The following is a 10681-nucleotide window of genomic DNA, read 5'->3' as shown; positions in this document are numbered from 1 at the left end:
TTCAAATTTCAGTGGCAAATTTTCGATGTTTTGTTTGTATGGCTGGGCCTTAGGAGGTTAGAACCTGTTTCAAAGTTTTTTACACTACATTTATAGATGATTAAACTGAACTAATTTTAACCCGGAGTTGAAGGTTCAAATTGACCGTGAGATTAGACGGTAGCTCGGATGCTAAGTAAGAAATTAAAAACATGGTCTAGCGTGTTCACACTTGGCTACTGCCGATTGATAGTATTTCTCAAACTCGGTGGGTAAGCTGACATGTGTCATTTCAATACAATTTTGCGAGACGTTAGGGTTTAAATTATATGGAGATGACACCTGTCACCATATCCATCAAGAGTGAAAATTTTACTTATAAGTCAAATTATACCAGTACTATACATATACAGACTGTACTATTAGAACAGTATTTATAAAACGACGATCTACAATTCTACACGAACGAAATCACGGGCAAAAGCTAAATACATTAAGTAGATACCTTCCAAAAAAAGTCGCTACCCTAGAATATATCATCAGTCATCACGTTATTAAGTATTATAGTAAAGTAACTACAGGCAATGTATTGTTTTAAATTAATTGTACCTAATTTATTATATTAAACTTCTTTGCCTAGGAAAATTGGAGGAAGCCACATAGCATACCGATTATTTTGCGATGTCATGTTTAGGCAAATTTAGAAAAAACAAAATGAATGCATCGCACGTACGCTCATTATAGAGATGTAAACTAAGGTGTGATTTTGATATAACACACATTTTATGAATTGAAGACTACTTGACCAAGTACTCTAATCTAAACACGCTAGGTAATGATAATTACTTTCATTCCATAATCATTTATCATCAATTCGAGCATTCGGCAACCATCAATCAAGAATGGCGCAGCACGGGAGCCGGGTAATGATATAAAACTCGACTCAATCCATCACCAGTCTTGTTTTTAATTGAATTTGAAATAATTATTATAATGAAAGCTACTTTCATCCGGTTCGGAATGAGTTAACAGGGTTTTTTATAGAGCAAGCTATAGACAAAAAATATAATAATACACCGGCAAGCCAGTTCTGTCATTAGAAAAAGGCGGATCGATCTTTCACACAAATTTTGAATTTAGCACCTTTCTCTAAGTACTGGCAAAGTTGGCTATATATTATATGTATTATGCTATGGGAGTATCTGACAAAGTTGGCTTGCCAGAGTTTATGTATTACTATATATGGAAATATAATTCCTTGTTTTTTTAAACTAATAACTACCACAACAAACCCGTAACTTGTATTTACGAGTTACGGCACGAGTAAAGCATTATGTGCGATTGCCAAGTCATTATACGTATTACAAATTAAAGATATCTTATTGATACGGTTTTAACACCCCCTGGCACTGATTATAAAAACCGACTTGGTTTCACATTACATCTCAAAACTTTTTTGTAGTAAAAGCGGTGCGAGACTGGCACCTTTTTACATGTAATGTTTTTGATGGGATTTGATAAGATAAGATAAGATAATCTTTATTGGTACAATACAGGTACACGTCAGATACAATTTTGTACAATATTCATACAAATTCCACATTACAGAGTATTTCAATTGAAATATAAACAACATAGTAATGTCAACAATTCAAAATAGAAACAAAATAAATAAATTAAAACATGTTTTACATAGTCATTGGCAGTGCCATTATTGATTGTCTGTGAAAACTTGTCAAAAAACAGTTTAAGGTATAGTATGTATAAGTTACTCTATGGTATACTTAAGTCAGTAGTGCTGCACTCTGGCGGCACAACATTGCAATAATACTCCCTATTAATATTTCCTAAGCCACTCAAAGCAGTTACTACGATCTTATTACGTCGTTTGGTGTCCACGCGCGTAGTATTATGATTATGAATGAAACCGTCATGAATGGAGTTATCTTTTATCGCGCGATAATTCTTGTAGATGATAGGTCAGCGTGCTTTAGATCTCGTACGATAAGGATAACGGGTTGTGGTTTATAGGAGAGAGTTGAATATGGGTTTAAAAATATGAGCAAGCGTGGACCGAGTAAGTTTGAGATGAGTTCTTTATACTACTAATATTATAAATGTGAAACTTCGTGTGTTGTTTCCTCCATCACCTAATCTAAAATAAATCAAATTTTTTCGCTAGTTTGTACTCTTATAGAGATCGGTTTTAGTAAAATTTTACAGAATTCGCTTTTCTATAAATAAAATATAAACTAAGTACCTATACAATTATATATGATACGAGTAAGTTAGCCAGAATGACTAGTATACATTTTTATAATCTCCTAATAATTTGTTATTGTAATGTAAATTAGGTATATTACATTTAACATAGAGACATGAACGCATATAAACGTACGAGTGCTCAAAATGCTACTGCCCAATAGAGGACACCCTGATATCACCTCTATTGACAGTGACTTACTTAGTTTCAAGATTACATGTGCTGGGACCGCGTCGAGCACCCAGTACGTTTACCTTACCTAGGTATTTATTAAATTTGAAAAAAGAAACTCAAAGTTACTCGCCCGGAGCCGGCGATGTAATCGACTAAGGAACTTTCATCGATCCATTTAAATCGGTTCGCGCCCCAAACTCAGAATTAACCTTAATGTGCCTTGATGACCGGCCGCGGTGCCAGATTTGATGCGTTCTACTAGGGACCTCATATCTAGAGGGACGACATCAGATTTTATTATTCTTTATTTAAAAATAAGCTTTTACCTGCGACTTTGTCTGCGTGGTATGATGATGGTGATTGGTAAAAACTATCATAAATCCTTCCACGGGCCTCAACAACTGTGAACAACACCAGCTACAGCAAAGTTAATGCTTGCAAAGTTAATTAGCTGCAAGGTTTCCTTGTATTCTTACATAGGAATTCGTGGGGAAAATTTTCTTGACAGGTAGGGACTTCCTATATCTCCCTATAACTCAATTATCGATGCTAGTTCTATATAGGTACTGTGATCACTCAAAGGTTTGCTTGTAAAAATATTATGTTTATATTAAAAGTGTAAAAATCAAATAAATTAATAACTCAATTCGCTTTGATTGATAATCAATCAATAAAGAGGTTGAGATAATATTACCTATTTTATAGTGCAATAGGTTTTACGCCCTTTATATAACCTAGCCATTATTTAAAATATGCTATGTGTGAATTTCATACTTGTCTTCAAAACAATAGTTACAAAAAACACACACAATGTTGGGGGATATCACTAGTATATAGAACGAGCATCGATAATTGAGTTTATCGATATAGGAAGTCCCTACCTGTCAAGAAAATTTGCTCCACGGATTCCTATGTCTGCTAATGTTATATTATGCGTGCACTTTTACATATTACGTAATAAGTGAATTGTGAGGATCCAAGAGGAAAGCATTCTTCAGTTAACCGATTTACTCGATATTCGTCACAGCGAATCGATACTTACAAGTCGACAGCGATATCATTACGACGTGATATTTTAACTGAAATATTGAATGCCTTTGTATTGGGCCCCATTACGATATTGCTGGGTACAGGCCCTGTTTAATTTCAATTAGGTACTCTCGTTTCGGAATTTGAGGGGGTTATACAGGAGGATGAAAATTAAGAAAAAAATAAAGCGTTCCTGGATTAAATAGTCGTTTGTAAGGTTAGCAACGCGCTCAGGAGGGACGATTGTAGTTTGTCACGGGCGTATTTAGTAGAAAAAATTAGTTAATATAAGTAGCGCGCGAAGGTCCAATCTAGATTATTAATACTTGATCTTATTTCTATATTAAAAGTGCAATTCAAAAGTTTTTAAGCACCATTACTAGCTAAGTAGTTGATATCATTGCAAAATGAATAAGAAGGCGCTCATAAATTAGGTACCTATACTTATTAATTTAAAGGAAGGAGGGGTAGACAGACTTCAGACAAGTGACGCAGCAAAAAAGTCCACAACAAGGTGGACTACTCGTACCGATCTTATCAAGATTGCAGAAATCCTTTGGACGAGTCACATGTTCGTTGTACTGAAGTCCAAATGCCAGAATCAGAGTACTGACCACTGAACGTCTTTCGGCTGCTATCATAGAATTAATATGACTAGAACAACTGTCAATCTTCAAAAGTGCGACCAAAAATGAAATGCAAGTGTGTGCGTAAATTGTCTATGTGAGATCAAAAATAGTGATGTCATGTTACAACATATTAATAATCTGTCGATGTTTGGTTGCTTTATCGACTACCTTTTCAAATGTGTTATTTTAAACGTTAAAATTCTACGACATTATGACGTATAAATAACACTTGGACTGCGTGTGCTGTCAAAATCGTTGCAGACTTATCTTAATGTAACTCTTACTGTGTTGGAAAGTGAAGTTTAAATTTACCGCTAAACATGAGCACCTTCAAAAAGGTATAACAATCGTTATTATTTGAAGTCGGTTATAAAAGCTAATATCTTAATGATGTCTTGTGAAGAAATAATTACATAGCTAATATAGCTATTAATATACCGAGAAGTCATCGATACTGTCATATGAACATTTTGTCAAGCTCTAGCGTAAAGTAACAGGTTATGTTTTTACACAAAATATTTTAAATTATAGACTAATATGATAAAATATTAGCACACAAAGGAAGAAAAACTTATAATGAACTTTATAAACCGGCTTCTTACACTTTTTACGCTGTTAATTTGACAAAAATATCGTTATGAAAATTTCGCTCGGAATATCATAAATCCTCTGAAATGAGTATTTGCTTGGATTATTTGGCACTGTAACACTGAAATCCGGCACACTACAAGACACCATCTTCACTGAATTACTTTATTTAATACTTTTCGTCCTAATCCGTGTATATTTTTCAATTTGAAAATTACCGTGATACGATCTTGGCCGTCCGCGGCCGTCGTCAAAGTTAAAAGTGGTTACGTTTTCTCATTGGTAGTCTGACTTTTTCGCACTCATGGGATGTTCATATACGCGATGGCTTCCCTTTCGCACACTTAAGCTGTCTGTCAAGCGCGAGCGGGAATCGTATGTCTGTGGCTGCTATGATGATGATCACAAAGACGATCGAGAATCTACTACAAAGCAAAATTTTACATCATAGTTTATTATCATGATGTATCAGTGCCCCAAAAACATGCGCCTGACCCGGGTGTCGGAGTCACGTTCCTGAATCGCATGAAAATTATAAAGGAGTTAAGTGAATTCGCCGCGATCCGGCCGTAATGGCCGCCGCTAATGACAGCTGTCATCGGTTGCGCGCTGGGAAATTTACGAGCTCGATAGTGATGGGAAAATTGTCGATAGAATCGGAGGCAAGTAACCATATCCAACTAATAGGTGTGTATTAGCAATGTGTAGCTTATGTAACGCCGAAAAAATGCAGGAGGGTAGGCTGTGATGGTATGGCCACGTAAGAAGGAGACCACCAGACTGGAAATTTAGCACTACGATTTTCCATCCCTGGTAAAAGAGGCAGAAGTAAACCGAAAACAAGATGGAAGGACGTAGTGCTAACAGATATCATCGAGTTCAAATTATCCGAAAACGACGTCGAGGATAGGGCGAAGTGGACGCGAAAGATACGGAAAGCTGGCCCCATCACTATGTGGAATATATAGCTTGGAAGAGAGAGAGAGAGAGAGAGGGAGAGAGAGTGAGGGTAATGTGTATATACCTAGCTTTCTGTGTATCAAAATCATCATCTTGTCTGTTAAATTGAAATGTAAAATTGAAATTGCAAATAGCCATATTAAACTTACACAGTTAGGAGAGGAAATATTTACGTTTATCGATAAATCAATTATAAACTATCGACTCCTTCGTCTCTCTATGTGGTGAATAAATTTGTGCACAGCCTAATAATCATTGGGTAATAATTTTAGAAAATGACTGCATCGTACGATGCCGTTGTTTTGGTTTTTTTTATTATAAAATGAAGATTTAAAAGTTTTTTTTTCTCTGAGCATATTTTGCAGCGGCCAAATTAGTTATATAATACGAATTTTAAATAATCATCAATAATCACGTGATTTTTGGCTCCCATCTATCACCCACAATCTTTTTTTACTTTTCCTTGCGTCAGTTTGATAACGACACACGATACGTCTACAAATAAATATTAGTCACAGTAATCTCTATAATTTATAGACCTTAAAGTAATAGTTACATATAAATACTTACTTATACACATCCATAATGAACAAATATTTGTGATAAACACACAAATAAAGCCCTTGCTACACGGTCGCCGACAAGCCCCTCAGACCGCGTGGCCTTGGTCTGGACGAACCGTGTAGACAGTTGTTTCCAACAAAATTTGACCAAAACTGACCAAGGTCAGACCAAGGACAGACGGTTAGAAGGCTTGTCGGCGACCGTGTAGCAAGGGCTTTAATGTGTAAAAGTGCTTCGTAGGCAGGTTTACTTCCGACTTGGCTAGGATGCCGTTTAAATATGACATCTATTTTGTCATGTGGAAAGCCATCATAGTACCTACGCCTGCACAGAAGCGCTTGGATTTAGAAAGTTAACCATGGGTTCTCTAAATCCAATGGCGCCTGCATTTAAGTCGCAGCAACATTGTAGGCTTGACGTTCATTTGTTTTTGTTCGGCACCATTGTCCGACGCCGAGTTATAAAATGAAAGAACTGAAAGGGATTGCTTCTTTAATTGGCTTTATTTTTTAACTAGCGACCCGCCCCGGCTTCGCACGGGTTAACAAATTATACATAAACCTTCCTATTGAATCACTCTATCTATTAAAAAAAAAACCGCATCAAAATCTGTTGCGTAGTTTTAAAGATCTACGCATACATTATGTAGTGATGTTTAAACCTTTATACATATTTTTTTAAGAAATAATATAACTGTTTTTCTTTTGTGATTGGAAGTTGACTGTTGACCTGTATAAGATATCGCTATTGACCTAGCAATAAACGATCTATCTATTTAAAAATATGCACTCCAGTAGAAATTACTTTAAAATATAATTATAATTATTCAAATATCATTTTGACGTCAGTGTAAGTTCGAATTGACCTGTTAGCCTTAAAAAGAGCTTAAAAATCTTAAATACCTACATTTGATTGAAATATCAGTGCTTCATGTTTTTTGAAGTGAAAACTCCTTTAGCGGCGCTGTGCACTTTTTGAGGTGGGGAAAAAAATGTTAAACTCGCAAGAGGTAACATTCGTAAGACGTAAGACGGATACGTGACCTGATCGTACAATGTCATTGAGTTTTTCTTTATTGATTTAAATGCCATCTAGTGAGTTTCCCTCTAACTGGTATTAATATAACTAGAGTACTAACAGTGATGTGCTTAGGGGTTTCAAGTAATGCGACCAAATAACGCTAGATGGCGTTAACCTCAATTATACATAGTGCTGCAGACATATTGCAGTAGTAATTGAGTTTTCATTTCTGCCGGCACTCCCTGAGTGCAACCCGTTGCTTTTTTTTTCTAAGTGAGCCTTAATGTTAATGGAGCATAAAATAACAGCCAATGTAAATAAAGTAAAGCGTCTTGTTCGTCTACGCTCCAGTTAAACCGGAAGTATTGTGTGTCGGAAACACGGCAATGTTTACTTAAGTTCGCTTCTTCGTTTTAGCTTGACTTGTAGTAATAAGATGCAGCTAACATTCTCACGAGTTATCTATATCAGTGGCCGTTTCGGGTTACTGATCCTGTCTGATTAGTTAGGGGTATTACAAAAAACTTTGCAAACCTCTGTTATAGTTTTATCTTCTAACAAAAACAAATTCAACACGATGGGACGTCAAGATATCAAAAGCCTCACTGCCGTATCCGAACTTCAAGATATTCACAAGAGACGACACGTACTAGATCTATTCTAGATACGTTATAGTTTAGATTTCAACTAGTTCTCTTTTGCAGCGCAATTCGGGTAACCAATGTCACTTTTACGTAAGATAGAATTAGATATCTAATAGATGTAAATTGGATCTCTAAGCCATATCTTGTGGAAATCGTTCAAGAGTATCTCCAGAATCGCGCAAATGTCAAATTTGACAGGTTAGATCTTAAACATATCGATATCGTATCTTGGTGATGTCTAGAAGATATGTTATAGATGTCTATTTCAAAATCCCAATCGGGCCCTCAGACTCTTGGCCCGTTCCGAAATAAGCTGCCGTATTCGAACTTCAAGATATTCACAAGAGACGACACGTACTAGATCTATTCTAGATACGTTATAGTTTAGATTTCAACTAGTTCTCTTTTGCAGAGCAATTCGGGCAACCAATGTCACTTTTACGTTAGATAGAGTTAGATATCTAATAGATGTGAATTAGATCTCTAAGCCATGTCTTGTGGAAATCGTTCAAGAGTATCTCCAGAATCGCGCAAATGTCAAATTTGACAGGTTAGATCTTAAACATATCGTTATCGTATCTTGGTGATGAGTAAAAGATATCTTATAGATGTCTATTTCAAAATCCGAATCGGGCCCAGGGTTCCGGCAAAATCACATCCTGCTTTCCGCGCTAGGCGAACACACAAGCTCGGGATAATCGAATAACTATAACCGCGAAAATCGAAGTTCGCAAATTGCGGGCATCTTTCTCTGACATTCTAAATACTCATTGGAGTAAAAGAGAAAAATCCCCGTATTTTGCGAATTTCGGTTTTCACGGTACGCTCTCTGGTCTCGGAATCTGTGGAGCTCTTGCACGAATTGTTGTTAGTCAAGATGACAATCGTACATCGACAAACGCTAAAGGAAAAAAAAATCGGGATGGCAGATGCTACGAATAGTCATGTGACTATTTCCATACATTATTTAGGTTTTGATTGACGTTTGTCATCTATCAACGATTGTCATCTTGGCTAGGGCTTTAGGTAGTTAAGCGATAAAGCAGAAGAGGCTTTCGGGCCTCAGATGTCGGACGAGGGAATGTGAAGTTTTTTTCTTTCGATACGCTGCCACGAAGTGTTGGAATAATCTGCCACCACCTATAAGAAATTGTACTTCGACAGCAACTTTTAAAAATAAGATAAAAAAGTATTTAATTGATTTTCAAACTTCCAATACATAAGCTATAAGCTGACGTACGGTGCTAGAATTGAGATGTTATTATTAGTTTTTAGTTTGCAAGTTTGTTTCAAGTTTACAAACAAGTGCGTACAAACCTACTCTATAATTGTTAAAAGCACGGATTATCTACTGTCTTATTGTATATTCATAGTTTATACTCACTTTCTCCCACATGTTAGCTTGGTTTTGTTTTATTTTATTTTTATTTTCATTGTGTTTTCCCTGGTTGCCCTGAAAACCAGCGCCATGGCTAAGTGTCTTAGACATCGGCATATGCTGAGTGGCATCCATTTTGGTGTTAAAATATATTAGAATAAGATGTATATTATAGGTTATTCTATTATAGGTTAAGTTTTATGTTTTACACCAAATAAAGTTTTTCTATTTCTATTCTATTCTATTCTATTCTATTCTATTCTATTCTATTCTATTCTATTCTATTCTATTCTATTCTATTCTATTCTATTCTATTCTATAAGTAATGTATATTTCCCGTCTGGGAAAAAATGTTATGTGTGTGAATTAATAAAAAGGAATATATAATGTATTGAACAATCTAACAAAGATTATTTTAACTTTAGTTTACACTTTATTTACAAATAATATGAATCACCTTTAAACCCTCACAGATGTTGAAACTATCACAGCCATAATCCAGATATTTACAACAGCAAGTATTTTGAAAACTTGTCAATTAACGAATTATCTACGCCCACCTTTAAAAGAAACTACGATACGTTAAATCACCCAACTTGCCTTATAAGCTTAATGAAACAAAGGCATTATTCATATGATATTTTTTCAACCCGTACAAAATAACTTACACCCAATGAGTATTATCGGGCACTCGATACGGGCATAAAAGCCTATAAAATACAATACAACCACGTAAACTTAAAACTACGAAACTAAAATTCATTCAAATTGGGACCTTATCACTGAGGTTTAAAACCTTGCCTGTTAAATAACGGCGGTAAAAATATGTTGGTGTTTCCAAAAGGTCTGCTTTTCTTTGTTGAGTGACCAAAAATATGGCGGAACGATCCGTTACGTATCGAAATTTATTTGGAGATTCGAGATCTTTCGATTTTGAGGACACCGTAGACGTGACCTTTTTCACGGCATTTAAAAAAAGATTGCAGTATATTGCGTGCAACTGAATATCGAGTTCTTTTTTCAAAAATATGAGGATATCCTGTAATATGTCACTGGAGTTGTGTTAAATTTGCGATGACTTGAGTCGTTGTTATAATAACTGTTCCGTGAACAAAGTTTTGTACGGAACACAAAAAATCTGTTGACAAGTCGCTCGAGTTTTTTTTATTCGATATTTTTTATAATATTCTATATCAGAGGCCACCAGTTTATTTTTGTTATGCTTTTCCCGTGTTTTTAGGGTTCCGTACCTCAAAAAGAAAAAACGGAACCCTTATAGGATCACTCGTGCGTCTGTCTCTCTATCCGACTATCCCCCTCCACCTTTATCTCCGAAACTACGGGGTCTAAAATTTTGAGAAAAATACACAAAATAGTTCTTTACCTACAGATGACAGGAAAACCTATTAGAAATGTGCAGTCAAGCGTGAGTCGGACTTAGGTAATGTACGGA

This window comes from Cydia amplana, chromosome 11 (genome assembly GCF_948474715.1).
Source record: "Cydia amplana chromosome 11, ilCydAmpl1.1, whole genome shotgun sequence".
In the NCBI taxonomy this organism is placed as follows: Eukaryota; Metazoa; Arthropoda; class Insecta; order Lepidoptera; family Tortricidae; genus Cydia; species Cydia amplana.
This window is presented reverse-complemented; position numbering follows the sequence as displayed.